The 16,578-nt window shown below is 39.4% G+C and overlaps 1 protein-coding gene across 2 annotated transcripts in view; it reads right to left on the bottom strand.

The window, feature by feature from the left end:
* Positions 1-14,183, bottom strand: part of DIO1 (iodothyronine deiodinase 1) — a 28,832-nt gene extending 14,649 nt beyond the window's left edge. The window contains exon 1 of one of the 2 annotated variants that reach the window (XM_069737844.1): positions 14,093-14,183. The gene's annotated coding sequence lies outside the window, so the exon portion shown is untranslated. Of the gene's footprint in view, positions 1-474; positions 497-14,092 lie in introns of those variants that run through there. The other variant, XM_069737845.1, reaches the window with a different exon arrangement.
* Positions 14,184-16,578: the final 2,395 nt, after the last annotated feature.

Here is a 16,578-nt window from a genome sequence, read left to right as displayed (position 1 = left end):
GATAGTCCTATTTTAATTATTTTTTTTTCTTCAGAAATATGGTTTCCAAGGGCCTGGAGGAGAGTCTCCTCTCCTCCAGACCCGGGTACCCTCCGCACATGAAGTGCTCACTTTACGCATGGTGGGCATAGCCACATGCGTAAAGTGAGTGTTTCAATGCAATCCTAAGGATGCGGAATCACCGCGATTCCGCAAAAATAATAAACATACTGCGGATTTTACCGCTAAGCGATTCCGCAGCTTGAATATCCGCAGCATGGGCACAGCAACTGTCCCATAGGATTGCATGGGAATGCGGTTTTTAAGCATTATTATGCATTTCCGCTGCGGCAGAAATGCATAAAAAATGCAACGTGGGCACACAGCCTAACTGTCATGAGTCAAACTCAAGGTAAAGGCTCGCATTGAGCCAAGATAGTTGCAGATTCCAGATACTCATGAGATTAATTTAATATGAACGTAGAACCTACCCACCATTCAGGACCCTAAAGGGGTTACTGTACATTGAAGTGGTAGAGTGTTGTTTCCATTTGTACAACCATCACATGTATGGTGCCCATTCCTTACAGAAGAAATCTGGATGGGACAAAAGCGCACAAAATAGGGCAATACCATAGGCAACAAAGGAGAACACCTAAAAGATCCTTACATTTCCTGGCTGGAGGATAATCTTCCAGATAGCAATTTATCAGATTGAGGGTATCACAATAGGCAGACTGCTCTTGCGGGATTGCAGAAGTTTTGGTTGTAGAAATAAAGTTCCTTTAACATCAATGTGTTTCAGCGCCGGGCCAGAGCCTTTCTCAAAGTAAGAAACCTTATAATGTCCTTTACCTTGAGAAATGCACCAAAATGTGTTGGTGTAATAAAAACCTTATTTCTATTATCAAGATCTCTTCATTCCTGCAAGTGCAGCCCGCCTATCGCGATACTACCAATCTGGTATATTTCTTACAAAAGACAGAGTAAGAGAAGGATCAAACCATGTCTTGGCCTTTATTAATTATTGTGTCAGGGGCTCTTATGTAAATATCCGAAAAACAAGATTAAGACGAGTCCCAGCTGGAGCCATTGTTCAGAACTTTGAACTCCGTTTTACCTCTTTTCCATCAGCGTCTGTCTACTTAGATATAACAGTAAAGGCTATAAAGATGGACTCCTTTAGACTTATTAAAGTCAGTGGCTCCATTTGGGTCACACCTTTTTTTGGGGGTATTGGGACAGAAGCCCCCTACAGAGTCATGGACAGCGACCAAGGCACAGTGTAAATTCTGAATTTGGCTCTGTTCACTTCTGTATCTTGCTTTCCAGGATCAAAGAAACAGAATTCACATGGAAAACGCATCAATTACAGATTGTATACACTCCGAAGCGGAATAGTCCCTTTGACAAGGAGCTTTAAGTTCCATTTAGACAACAGATGAACCCTGTTATATCAATGTATTCCATCTGCTTCGGTTCTTCACCATCTCTGTCTTCTTAATTACAACCACGTTAGCTACCCGAACGGCCTTATTTCTTTTAGGGCCACTTTATACTGCTACCAATCATGACCATATTGATAAAGAATCGAATACCAGAAGAGAAGACAAGACGCTATGATGAACGTCTTCAGCTAATATGTCACCACTAAGGCTGGTTTCACACTTGCGTTTTAAAACGCATGCGTTTAAAAAAAAAACGCATGGTGAAAAAACGCATGTAAACGCGTGCAAACGCCACGTTTTTTTGACGCATGCGTTTTTGCATGTGGTGAAAAAAACTCGGCGTTTTAACGCGTTTACATGCGTTTTTTTCATGCGTTTGCGTTTTTTAAACGCATGCAGATAAATGTGTGACAGCTGCCAATCATCAAAATAAAGTAATCCTAACCCTAACCCTAAAGGGATCCTAACCCTAACCCTACCCCTAAAGGGATCGTAACCCTAACCCTACCCTTAAAGGGATTAGGGGTAGGGGTAGGGTTAGTGGTAGGGGTAGGGTTAGGGGTAGGATCCCTTTATCAATTTTATGGTGTGGGGTGGTTTATTAGTGTTTTTTTTGTTGTTTTTTTTTAAAATGCATGCGTTTTTAACGCATGCAAACACATGTGGTTAAAAACGCATGCGTTTACATAGACAGCAATGCATTTTTTACCGCAAAAAAACGCATGCGTTTTTTGGCGGCAAAAAAGCCGCTAAAAATACTACATGTTTCATTTCTGCAACACAACACATGCAGAAAAAAACGCATGCGTTGCAAAAACGCATCAAAACGCATACAAAAAAAACGCATGCGTTTTTAATGTTAAATATAGGGGGGAAAAACGCATGCTTTTTTTGCGTTTTTTTCCGCAAAAACACAAAAAAAAAACGCAAATGTGAAACCAGCCTAATGTGGATGTATAAAGGGTAGGCCACTTTTTTCACAGACCACGCACTTTTCATGCCCTTATTTCACTCCTGAATATGAATATGGTCCACAGCGATGAGTGTGATCATGTAGGATCTGAGCCTCACGGCAAGGAAAACGTTGTTGGAGGTCTGTGCGGCATCCAGGAGACTCCACAACTCTTCCATGATGTTGCTACTTTTTAGGGGGTCTCCTTGAACCTTAATGTTTAACCCCTTCCCGACCTCCGCCGTACTAGTACTGCGCATGTCGTGTCTCCCCCTTTGATGTGGGCTCCAGCGCTGAGCCCAAATCAAAGTCGCGACATGTCAGCTGTTTTGTACAGCTGACATGTGCGCGCAATAGCGGCGGGTGAAATCGAGATTCACCCGCCGCTATTAACCTGTTAAATGCCGCTGTCAAACGCTGACAGCAGCATTTAACTACCGCTTCCAGCCGCGCGGCAGGAAATGAGCGCATCGCCGACCCCCGTCCCATGATCGGGGGTCGGCGATGCGTCAGGATGGTAACCATAGAGGTCCTTGAGACCTCTATAGTTACTGATGCCGGCTTGCTGTGAACCCTGTGGTCGGCGCTCATAAAAATATATAAAATCAAAATTTTATTCCAAGTTATTTTTTAAAAAGAGAGGAAACACTGCATGTCAAAAATCAACAATATCCAAAAAACGGAAGGACGACCATGATACCGCTGAATGCGTTTCGAACACTAGGTGTTCTTAGTCCACAGCAAGTGGAGAGCTTTGGCAGAAGCCCTTTCCGTGCTCGGATTGATTATGTCTTATGGAGACCATTCAAGAAGGGTGAGCTGAAATTTTGTGTGTGTTTTTTTGGTCGGCGCTCATAGCAAGCCTGCAATTCAGCTACATAGCAGCGATCTGATGATCGCTGCTATGTAGCAGAGCCGATCAGGCTATGCCAGCTTTTAGCCTTCCACAGAGGCTATTGAAGCATGGCAAAAGTAAAAAAAAATGTTTTTAAAAATATGAAAAAAATAAAAAAAATATAAAAGTTTAAATCACCCCCCTTTCGCCCCATCCAAAATAAAACAATAAAAAAAATCAAACCTACACATATTTGGTATCGCTGCGTTCAGAATCACCCGATCTATGAATAAAAAAAAAGCATTAACCTGATCGCTAATCAGCATAGCGAGAAAAAAATTTGAAACGCCAGAATTACGTTTTTTTGGTCGCCGCGACATTCCATTAAAATGCAATAACGGGCGATCAAAAGAATGTATCTGCACAAAAGTGGTATCATTAAAAATGTCAGCTTGGCACGCAAAACATAAGCCCTCACCTGACCCCAGATCACGAAAAATGGAGACGTTATGGGTATCGGAAAATGGCGGTTTTTTAAAGCAAAGTTTTGACTTTTTTTTCACCACTTAGATAAAAAATAACCTAGACATGTTAGGTGTCTTGACCTGGAGAATCATAATAACAGGTCAGTTTTAGCATTTGGTGAACCTAGCAAAAAAGCCAAACAAAAAACAAGTGTGGGATTGCACTTTTTTGCAATTTCACCGCACTTGGAATTTTTTTCCCGTTTTCTAGTACAAGACATGGTAAAACCAATGGTGTCGTTCAGAAGTACAACTTATCCCGCAAAAAATAAGCCCTCACATGACCTTATTGACAGAAAAATAAAAAAGTTATGGCTCTGGGAAGGAGGGGAGCGAAAAACGAATATGCAAAAACGAAAAAGGGCCGTGGCGGGAAGGGTTAACCTAGATTTTGCCATTTACTGCTTGGAATGAGCAGAATATTAAATAATTCAGTTTTTTTAGTTGTATAATTCCAGTATGCAAAGTATTGCTTCAGTAGTTTATTATATACACTCTTATTTATGTGCATGTCAGTACTCATCCAAACACAGATAAGATCAATGGGACGGGAAGGAAGGAATTTACTCGACCTCTTTGTTTGTTTTGTAGCCAGCTAATTTGCATTTTATAATCTCTTTTCACTTTAATTAATGTTCCTATGTGCTCTGGATTTCTCAATAGCAGGTTGTAGTGAGCCGCAAGGAAGCTTTACATTACAGTTTCCTTCGAGGACTTAAAGGGGTTGTCCACTACTAGGACAACCCCTTCTTAAACTAAATGTTCAACCCAGATAATATACCGTAATAAAGCCTTTACTCACTATGTCACCACTTGTGGTCAGTCACACAGAGGGACTGCAGACTTGTTGGTTTTTAACCTGGTGTAAATGACACTATTCTCCAGAATCCAGCGTTGTTTTTCTTTTGTTCTTACACTTGAGATATGACTTTCTTTTCCCTGGATATAAAGCTAATAATTTAAGACGAGAGGGTGTGGTCCTAAAGATGGCCACCCAGAAGAGTTGTGAACCTTGCCCACTTGGCAAGACTAGATTTACATAGAAGGAAGAGGAGGCCATATCTCTGGAATGGAGAGGACCTCAACGTTAGGAAAACTCTACTTGAGCATCTGTCTGACTTTTTCCACCTAAATGAGGGCTCGGTTTCTTCTCCTTCAATGCTGTGGGAGGCTCGTAAGGCAGTAATGAGGGGGTCACTGTATTAAAGAGGGTTCCAAAGTGAAAAAAAATTCCAAACTTGAATATAATAATCTTTCATTGCAACTCAAAAGAGAAGAACATAAACTGCATTTCCTTCTCTGCGGGTTTTGAGGAGGGTGGTAGAGGTTAGAGGTAAGTTCAAAGACCTATGTGTGTGAAAGGTAGAGAAACTACTTTTATACACACAGAAAGACTATTATGAAAGGGGCAATAAAGGGCATACACTATTGGCGAGGCGATCGAAGGAAAAGGCTTCGTCCTCGAATCCCCAAGCAATAAGAAGTGAAGATGGCTCTATACACTACAATCCATCTGAGATTTCTAATTTAATTCATAATTTCTATAGTAAATGGATGAGAATAGAAGAGACTCCCTTTTGAAAAAATTATTTATCCAATTTAAATTTACCAGTCCTTGCCCCTGAAGCGATAAACGCTCTTAATATTCCGGTTACTCAAGAGGAAATAGCCAAATCTTGAAAGACTTGCCTTCGGGAAAGTCTCCTGGCCCAGATGGGCTGACATATCTTTATTATAATAATAATAATCTTTATTTTTATATAGCGCTAACATATTCCGCAGCACTTTACAGGTTTGCACACATTGTTATAAAACTTTTGCAGAGGAACTAAAATGTTTAACTCATTCATGGAGGCTCTCCCATACCAGATACCTTGTCACATTTATACTTGATATTTATTCCTAAGGTGGGAAAAGACCCTCTGGATTGCTCTAATTATCATCCGATAGCCCTTACTAAACTTGGACTTGAAAATATCTCCCCGTATGTTGGCTAATAGCCTTAATCAGTGGCTGCCCCGGCTTATTAGTAAGGATCAGGTAGGCTTTGTCCCTTTTTGCCAGTGAGGGGACACCAGAAGGGCAATAAAAACACAAACGCTTATTTTAAGTTTAGTTGCAGAGAAGGCATTTGACCGACTTACTGTAACTGGTCTTTCTTGTTTGAAACAGTGAAAACATTTGGTATCTTGTGAGCTTTTTTACAGCATTTAAGGGCAATGTATAGATCCCCATCAGCCTCGATTAAATTGCCCTTTTGTGTCTAACTCTTTTCTCATCTCGAATGGCACAAGGCAGGGATGCCCTCTTTCCCCATATGTATACGTAATGTGTATAGAGCCTCTAGCGGCAACGATACATCAATATTAACTGGGAAACAGAAACCTGTGAAACCCATAAAGGCAACAGGTTTCTGCTAATAACCAAGAAAAATTATCTTTCACAATTGGTGCAGAATCCAACCAGAGGAGCAGCACTTTTAGACCTAATACTATCTAATAGACCTGACAGAATAACAAATCTGCAGGTGGTTGGGCATTTAGGAAATAGCGACCACAATATTGTGCAGTTTCACCTGTCTTTCACTAGGGGGACTTGTCAGGGAGTCACAAAAACACTGAACTTTAGGAAGGCAAAGTTTGAACAGCTTAGAGATGCCCTTAATCTGGTAGACTGGGACAATATCCTCAGAAATGAGAATACAGATAATAAATGGGAAATGTTTAAGAACATCCTAAATAGGCAGTGTAAGCGGTTTATACCTTGTGGGAATAAAAGGACTAGAAATAGGAAAAACCCAATGTGGCTAAACAAAGAAGTAAGACAGGCAATTAACAGTAAAAAGAAAGCATTTGCACTACTAAAGCAGGATGGCACCATTGAAGCTCTAAAAAACTATAGGGAGAAAAATACTTTATCTAAAAAACTAATTAAAGCTGCCAAAAAGGAAACAGAGAAGCACATTGCTAAGGAGAGTAAAACTAATCCCAAACTGTTCTTCAACTATATCAATAGTAAAAGAATAAAAACTGAAAATGTAGGCCCCTTAAAAAATAGTGAGGAAAGAATGGTTGTAGATGACGAGGAAAAAGCTAACATATTAAACACCTTCTTCTCCACGGTATTCACGGTGGAAAATGAAATGCTAGGTGAAATCCCAAGAAACAATGAAAACCCTATATTAAGGGTCACCAATCTAACCCAAGAAGAGGTGCGAAACCGGCTAAATAAGATTAAAATAGATAAATCTCCGGGTCCGGATGGCATACACCCACGAGTACTAAGAGAACTAAGTAATGTAATAGATAAACCATTATTTCTTATTTTTAGTGACTCTATAGCGACAGGGTCTGTTCCGCAGGACTGGCGCATAGCAAATGTGGTGCCAATATTCAAAAAGGGCTCTAAAAGTGAACCTGGAAATTATAGGCCAGTAAGTCTAACCTCTATTGTTGGTAAAATATTTGAAGGGTTTCTGAGGGATGTTATTCTGGATTATCTCAATGAGAATAACTGTTTAACTCCATATCAGCATGGGTTTATGAGAAATCGCTCCTGTCAAACCAATCTAATCAGTTTTTATGAAGAGGTAAGCTATAGACTGGACCACGGTGAGTCATTGGACGTGGTATATCTCGATTTTTCCAAAGCGTTTGATACCGTGCCGCACAAGAGGTTGGTACACAAAATGAGAATGCTTGGTCTGGGGGAAAATGTGTGTAAATGGGTTAGTAACTGGCTTAGTGATAGAAAGCAGAGGGTGGTTATAAATGGTATAGTCTCTAACTGGGTCGCTGTGACCAGTGGGGTACCGCAGGGGTCAGTATTGGGACCTGTTCTCTTCAACATATTCATTAATGATCTGGTAGAAGGTTTACACAGTAAAATATCGATATTTGCAGATGATACAAAACTATGTAAAGCAGTTAATACAAGAGAAGATAGTATTCTGCTACAGATGGATCTGGATAAGTTGGAAACTTGGGCTGAAAGGTGGCAGATGAGGTTTAACAATGATAAATGTAAGGTTATACACATGGGAAGAGGGAATCAATATCACCATTACACACTGAACGGGAAACCACTGGGTAAATCTGACAGGGAGAAGGACTTGGGGATCCTAGTTAATGATAAACTTACCTGGAGCAGCCAGTGCCAGGCAGCAGCTGCCAAGGCAAACAGGATCATGGGGTGCATTAAAAGAGGTCTGGATACACATGATGAGAGCATTATACTGCCTCTGTACAAATCCCTAGTTAGACCGCACATGGAGTACTGTGTCCAGTTTTGGGCACCGGTGCTCAGGAAGGATATAATGGAACTAGAGAGAGTACAAAGGAGGGCAACAAAATTAATAAAGGGGATGGGAGAACTACAATACCCAGATAGATTAGCGAAATTAGGATTATTTAGTCTAGAAAAAAGACGACTGAGGGGCGATCTAATAACCATGTATAAGTATATAAGGGGACAATACAAATATCTCGCTGAGGATCTGTTTATACCAAGGAAGGTGACGGGCACAAGGGGGCATTCTTTGCGTCTGGAGGAGAGAAGGTTTTTCCACCAACATAGAAGAGGATTCTTTACTGTTAGGGCAGTGAGAATCTGGAATTGCTTGCCTGAGGAGGTGGTGATGGCGAACTCAGTCGAGGGGTTCAAGAGAGGCCTGGATGTCTTCCTGGAGCAGAACAATATTGTATCATACAATTATTAGGTTCTGTAGAAGGACGTAGATCTGGGTATTTATTATGATGGAATATAGGCTGAACTGGATGGACAAATGTCTTGTTTCGGCCTTACTAACTATGTTACTATGTATGTTACTATGTAATATAATATCTCAGCGGTGGAAGTAAAAAAATAAGGTATTTAAGATTTCATTATTTGCTGATGATGTTTTACTGACCCTCACTAAACTTCATATAACACTCCCCAACCTCATTGTCACTTTGAAGGAGTATGGACAGCTGTCAGGAAATAAATTAAATACCTCTAAAAGAGAGGCCTTACCCTTGAACATTTCCCCTAATATCCTTGACTATTTAAGACAAACTTTAAATTTAGATTAAAAAAATGAGGTTATTAAATACTGGGGGGTTAATCTGTCCTCTTCCTATAACAATTTATATAATTGTAACTATCCATCTCTTTTTGGAGGGTTGAGGAGGCTTTTGACTAAGTGGATGCCATTTTCACTCTCACTGATTGCCCGCATAGCTTCAGTTGACACTCCTGCCTAAGCTACTTTATTATTTTGAGACTCTCCCCATTAAGGTTACCCTTCGGGAACTTAGGTGCCTACAAGCTGTTATAATGAAGTTCATATGGAACGAAAGAGAATATCCAAAAGTGTTCTCACATGTCATAGATCACAAGGGGGCTTGTCGGTTCCAATATTTGGACTGAAATAGAAAAGATATGGTTGGCTCCAATCCACCAGAACTCCCTTTTATGGTCGACTAAGTCTATTAAGATACCATTTACTTTGTTGGGCCCTATGCAGTTTACGAGGGATCTTTGGCTCCCATGTGCAAGGCGCTTCGGTTTGTTCTCCCCCAATGATATCTTTTATATACCAGCCTCTGATACCAGTTTGGAACCGACAATGGTCCACCAGTGGATTTTGGCAGAATTGTTTCGATTTGTGGATTTGGTGGATGGAAACACATTGAAAGTTCTCGTTTGTTTATATAAAATCTAAATTTGCTGTAATAGAGTTCTTCCAGTTCATGCAGATTAAGCACCTGGAGCCTTCACTATATGGCTCATTGACGGTTTCTCAACCAACGGAATTGGAGAGGCTTTGTAAGAAAGGCACATCAACTAAAGGGTTAATATCAGATATTTACAGGACCTTGGGTTCTCCTCGGACTGACCCTCCCCCCCCCCTTGAAACATCCATATATGAGCTCTTTTTTATTATTATTATTATTATTATACATTTTTATAGCGCCATTTATTCCATGGCGCTTTACATGTGAATACGGGGCAAATATAGACAAATACATTAAACATGAGCAGATAACAAGGCACACGAGTACATAAGGAGGGAGGACCCTGCCCGCGAGGGCTCACAGTCTGCAGGGGGTGGGTGAGGATACACTAGGAGAGGGAAGAGCTGGCTGTGCGGCTGTTCAGTAGGTTGAGCTCTTTATTGGATATAGCTTGTACAAGTTTATACATCCATATTAGGACATCAGGTTCACAGGAGGGTGCGGTAGTGGAGAGTGGACAACGGCCGTTTCGCACGGAATGTGCTTCAACGGGTCCAGGTGATTACCAAACATCATTTCCCTTTAAAGGGTTTTAGACGTGCATGCAAATACATACATGAAAAAAACATTAAAAAACAAGTGAAAGTGACTTAATAACAAGTAATCATCTCTAAAATGCAGACTTACAACCTTTAATATTAATACGGACCCTTTTTTATTGCGTTGAAAGCGTTTATAAAAATACTGACATATCTAATCTGTCGTTTAGGCCAATTGGACCTTGTGCATTGGAATTTAGAATCCATCTGGCTTCTTTTTGTAATAATAACCTGTTTTGATCGCCTTTTTGCGGGGAATATTTTACAATTTCTAAGCCAGCGAATTTTAGCAAGTTTGGATTAGAATTATGTACCTCTTTCATATGTTGGATTAGCCTCAGACAGCCTTTGCCTGTTGTTATTGAGTTATAGTGTTCTTTGAATCTCGTTACCAGCGGTCTAATTGTTTTGCCAATATAGAAATATAAGCAGGGACAAAAAAGAACATAAACTACAAATTTACTCTTACAGAAAATGAAATCCCGAACTTTATGTGTTATAGAGCCTAATTGGATGGGATTGTGTGTTATATGAAGGTGACAGAACCTGCAATTCCAGCACTTGTGATTTCCCTCTGGAATATTGCTTGTCAACCAGTTTTTTCTCGGTAATAAGATTTTATTGTGCACTAGCATATCTGACAAATTATGGGCTCGTTTATAAGCAAATTTGGGCATACTGGTGTGTATGTGTGCCAGATCTTTATCTGTCTGTAACACATGCCAGTTTTTCCGTATTGATGCGTGCACAATATTATCCATATTACTATGCTTAAAGCAGAAAGCGAACCTCTCTTCATTAGTATTCTCCTCTTGGGGAGATTTTCTTTTTCTTTTTAGAACATCTGCTTGTGAACAATTACTAATACGGTTTTCAGCTTCTTTTAAAACCTGCAGGGGATAGCCTCTATTCATAAAGCGTGATTTTAACTCACCTATTTGTTCATTGAAAATTTGGTTATTATTGTTGATTTTTCGTAATCTAACCATTTGGCTAAATGGGAGTCATCTCTTAGTATGCATCGGGTGTGCACTATCAAAATGCAACAAGTTGTTAGTTGCCGTAGGTTTTTTGAAGACTTTAGTTGTTATCTCACCTTCTATAATTTCAATTTTCACATCTAAATATTCTAGACTGTCAGCTCCATAGCAAGATGAAAATCGCATGTTATCTGTGTTACATAAATTCAGGTATTCTACAAAGTTATCGAATTCCGCCTTATTTCCGTCCCAGATTATAAAAATATCGTCCACAAATCTAATAAAAAGACGAATGTGTTTGAGAAAGGGGTTATTTATGTGGGTAATATATGTATCTTCGAAGACTGCTAAGAAAAGATTTGCATAAGTACATGCAGTGGGCGTACCCATTGCGGTCCCTACTAATTGTTTGTACCGTTTATCCATAAATTTAAAGGAGTTATGGGAGAGTATAAATTCTAACCCCTCTATAATAAAAGAAATTATCTCCAAATCGAGATTTCTGTCTTGTAGAATTTTTTGAATAGCTTGTATGCCTTTCTCTTGAGGAATACGGGTATACAGATTCACTACGTCGATTGATGTTAGTGAGAACGTGCATTGCCAGTCTATCTTTTTTAAAGCTAACACCAGATCTCCAGAGTCTTTGATATACGATGGGATTGTTGGTAAAAGTGGTTTTAATAACCAATCTATATAATGGGACAGAGATTCTGTTACCGAATTGATCCCGGAAATTATAGGACGACCTGGCGGTTCTTTTATGCACTTACGCACTATTCATTGGTATGCTATACCAGTAAGGGTATTGAGGAAATTCTGGCAATAAGCTTTCTGCTCGTTTTTTAGATAATACTCCTTTATCTACAAATTTTCTTAGTGTTCTTAATTTTGTTTTATATTTCTGGGTGGGATTGTTTGGTAGCGGACAATAGGTGACAGGATCATTTAATTGTGTGAAGGCTTCTCTAATATAGTAGTCTCTATCTAACACAACAATATTTCCTCCTTTGTCTGCCCTTCTTATAAGACAAAGGAGGAAATATTGTTGTGTTAGATAGAGATCAATTTGGTAACAGAATCTCTGTCCCATTATATAGATTGGTTATTAAAACCACTTTTACCAACAATCCCATCGTATATCAAAGACTCTGGAGATCTGGTGTTAGCTTTAAAAAAGATAGACTGGCAATGCACGTTCTCACTAACATCAATCGACGTAGTGAATCTGTATACCCGTATTCCTCAAGAGAAAGGCATACAAGCTATTCAAAAAATTCTACAAGACAGAAATCTCGATTTGGAGATAATTTCTTTTATTATAGAGGGGTTAGAATTTATACTCTCCCATAACTCCTTTAAATTTATGGATAAACGGTACAAACAATTAGTAGGGACCGCAATGGGTACGCCCACTGCATGTACTTATGCAAATCTTTTCTTAGCAGTCTTCGAAGATACATATATTACCAACATAAATAACCCCTTTCTCAAACACATTCATCTTTTTATTAGATTTGTGGACGATATTTTTATAATCTGGGACGGAAATAAGGCGGAATTCGATAACTTTGTAGAATACCTGAATTTATGTAACACAGATAACATGCGATTTTCATCTTGCTATGGAGCTGACAGTCTAGAATATTTAGATGTGAAAATTGAAATTATAGAAGGTGAGATAACAACTAAAGTCTTCAAAAAACCTACGGTAACTAACAACTTGTTGCATTTTGATAGTGCACACCCGATGCATACTAAGAGAGGACTCCCATTTAGCCAAATGGTTAGATTACGAAAAATCAAGAATAATAACCAAATTTTCAATGAACAAATAGGTGAGTTAAAATCACGCTTTATGAAGGCTATCCCCTGCAGGTTTTAAAAGAAGCTGAAAACCGTATTAGTAAGTGTTCACAAGCAGATGTTCTAAAAAGAAAAAGAAAATCTCCCCAAGAGGAGAATACTAATGAAGAGAGGTTCGCTTTCTGCTTTAAGCATAGTAATATGGATAATATTGTGCACGCATCAATACGGAAAAACTGGCATGTGTTACAGACAGATAAAGATCTGGCACACATACACACCAGTATGCCCAAATTTGCTTATAAACGAGCCCATAATTTGTCAGATATGCTAGTGCACAATAAAATCTTATTACCGAGAAAAAACTGGTTGACAAGCAATATTCCAGAGGGAAATCACAAGTGCGGGAATTGCAGGTTCTGTCACCTTCATATAACACACAATCCCATCCAATTAGGCTCTATAACACATAAAGTTGGGGATTTCATTTTCTGTAAGAGTAAATTTGTAGTTTATGTTCTTTTTTGTCCCTGCTTATATTTCTATATTGGCAAAACAATTAGACCGCTGGTAACGAGATTTAAAGAACACTATAACTCAATAACAACAGGCAAAGGCTGTCTGAGGCTAATCCAACATATGAAAGAGGTACATAATTCTAATCCAAACTTGCTAAAATTCGCTGGCTTAGAAATTGTAAAATATCCTCCGCAAGGAGGCGATCAAAATAGGTTATTATTACAAAAAGAAGCCAGATGGATTCTAAATTCCAATGCACAAGGTCCAATTGGCCTAAACGACAGATTAGATATGTCAGTATTTTTATAAACGCTTTCAACGCAATAAAAAAGGGTCCGTATTAATATTAAAGGTTGTAAGTCTGCATTTTAGAGATGATTACTTGTTATTAAAATATTTAGAATTGAGAGTCCTCAGTGGTTGATACCTTTTACCAAGATATATTTCTTTCCTGTACTTGTTATTAAGTCACTTTCACTTGTTTTTTAATGTTTTTTTCATGTATGTATTTGCATGCACGTCTAAATCCCTTTAAAGGGAAATGGCGTTTGGTAATCAATCACCTGGACCCGTTGAAGCACATTCCGTGCGAAACGGCCGTCGTCCACTCTCCACTACCGCACCCTCCTGTGAACCTGATGTCCTAATATGGATGTATAAACTTGTACAAGCTATATCCAATAAAGAGCACGAATACACAGCAAAAAAAAAAGGGTGAGTGCCGCATACTTACTTGTTTTGATGTTCATCCAGCTATACGCTTAAAATTGCAGAGCACCGTATACCCTGTTAATTCGTGACAACTGCAGATCAGTTATTTATGAGTCCAAAGTCCTAAAGAGTCTGCATTCCTCTTGTGCCGTCCTTTTCATTAACTCTTCATTGTTGGAACATCCATATATGATTAGATGGGAGTCTCTCCTGGGAAAAACGCTGCCTACCCAATGCTGGCAGAATATGTGGGAAAAGGCGGCCAAATCCTCTAGCTGCACCCTTTATAAGGAAAACTAATATACAATTTTGATGTTTTGGTATCACACTCCAGAGCTCCTTCATAGGCTGAACCACCAGCTCCATACATTTGCTTGCGTTATTGCTCACCACCGGGTTCTCAGTTCCACATTTTCTGGTCTTGCTTTGGTCTAGCTGGATTTTGGAAAAGAGTGAAAACCTTAATACAAAAGGTTCTATATGTGGTGGTTGAGCTGGACCCTGCTAAATACCTACTAAATGTTTCTCGTAGAGGGATGGGGAGGAATTCGACCAGAATGTTGTTGATGGCAGCTAGATGTTTGATTGCCCTTCACTGGAGACAGAATACTCCCCCTCTTATCAGAAGGTTTTGGATAGAATAGCCGATATCCACAGGATGGAGCACATGACAACCTTATTGAATGCGAGTTTGGACGGATTTGGGACCGTCTGGGCTCCTGAGACTATTTTAGGGCCCAAAACAACAGTTGGGAGCATATTGGTTTTTGAACAGGTTTCTTCCTCCCTTCTCGTCTTATTTAGTATTGTGGTTTTATAAGAATTGTTATAGGTGGATGTGGATGGAATCATCTTCCAAGAGTTCATTCTAATTGTACTCCATTCTTTCTGATCATCTAATTTGCAAGCCAAATTATCATTGTTTTGTCTTATTAATGATTGTAAAATTTTTATAAAAATTTAATAAAAATTAGTTATTAAAAAAAAACAACAGGGATCATAACGTCCCTTTGTGAACGATGTTGTGCATGTGTGATCTCTGCTCAGTTCACTCCTATGGGCCTAACGACTAAATTGGTTCAGTCCGTTCCATAAACGAGAATGAAGAATTGGTTACACATTCCCAATACTACTTATTACTACATTCATTAAGGAAGCATTAAGGTGGTCCCAGAGAGCCTACATTTGTCATTGATTCTGTGAATATGAGATAAATGTATTTAGTGGGACAACTCCTCTAAATTGAGAATATCACTTTGCATCCCAAGATATATATGTCACTGAAATCTCACGGGCACTGACAAAATCTGAAAAATTGGGAAATGTAACACACCGCCGCGTTCCAGATGCAACTGCTGAAAATATTTAGGGAGTTGCCCAACAAGTAATAATTTAGGGTCCGATTCATCATTTGCATTTTTTCCCCCCCCAAGTCCTTTTCTTTAAATTGTCTTGTGTCATATATTGAGTTTGTTTTGTCATATATTGTCATATATTGTGTTCCTGAATTTGGTGGAAAATAACAAAAAAAAGTTCTTTATTTTTGTTTTTAACCTTTTTCGTGACTTTTTAGCACAAAAAAATCCCATGCTCCACTAAAATTTCACAAAAAAATGCAGAAAAAATGACAGTCGTACATAAAATCACAGAAGGATGGGGAGGAATGGGTGGCTGGAGTACATTTGCAGAAACATATGGGGACTTTAAAAAAAAAAAAAAATCACATTTGATTAATTAGCTTAAAACATCTGGAAACACCAAACCATGGCGACAATGACAAATGAATAAAAAAAAAATAACACAGGCAACTATAAGAAATTGACATTAAGATAAGGAGCAAATAAAAAAAAAGGTGCAAATTAAAATAGGAAAGAAACACCAGAAGCCAGACAGGAAAAAAGGTGCAAAATGATCAATCAGGCTCTTAGTCGGTTGGGTCTGCCAAGCGGAAATAGTTTTTAAATAGGAATAATTTAACCCCTTCCCAATCGATTTACGACATTGGACGTGTACCTGCCTTTGATGTCGGATTCGACACAGAGCCAGCACCTTTCCCTGAACTTGATGGCTTAGGCTACTAGCGTCGCACGACGCACGTCGCAATGCGTCATTTTGCAGAAAAAACGCATCCTGCAAAGTTGTCTGCAGGATGCGTTTTTTCTCCATAGGCTTGTATTAGCGACGCATTGCCACACGTCGCAACCGTCGTGCGACGGTTGCATTGTGTTGTAGCGGACTGTCGGCACCAAAAAAACGTTGCATGTAACGTTTTTTGGTGCGTTGAGTCCGCCATTTCCGACCGCGCATGCGCGGCCAGAACTCTGCCCCCTCCTCCCCGGAGCTCACAATGGGGCAGCGGATGCGTTGGAAAACTGCATCCGCTGCCCCTGGTGTGCTGCGCTTTCACAGCATGCGTCGGTACGTCACCACGATGCATTGCGTCGTGCGTCGTACGACGCTAGTGTGAAAGTAGCCTTAGTCAAGCTGAATCACTGCTATGTATAGCAC

This window comes from Ranitomeya imitator, chromosome 8, assembly GCF_032444005.1.
Source record: "Ranitomeya imitator isolate aRanImi1 chromosome 8, aRanImi1.pri, whole genome shotgun sequence".
Lineage (NCBI taxonomy): Eukaryota > Metazoa > Chordata > Amphibia > Anura > Dendrobatidae > Ranitomeya > Ranitomeya imitator.
This window is presented reverse-complemented; position numbering and strand designations above follow the sequence as displayed.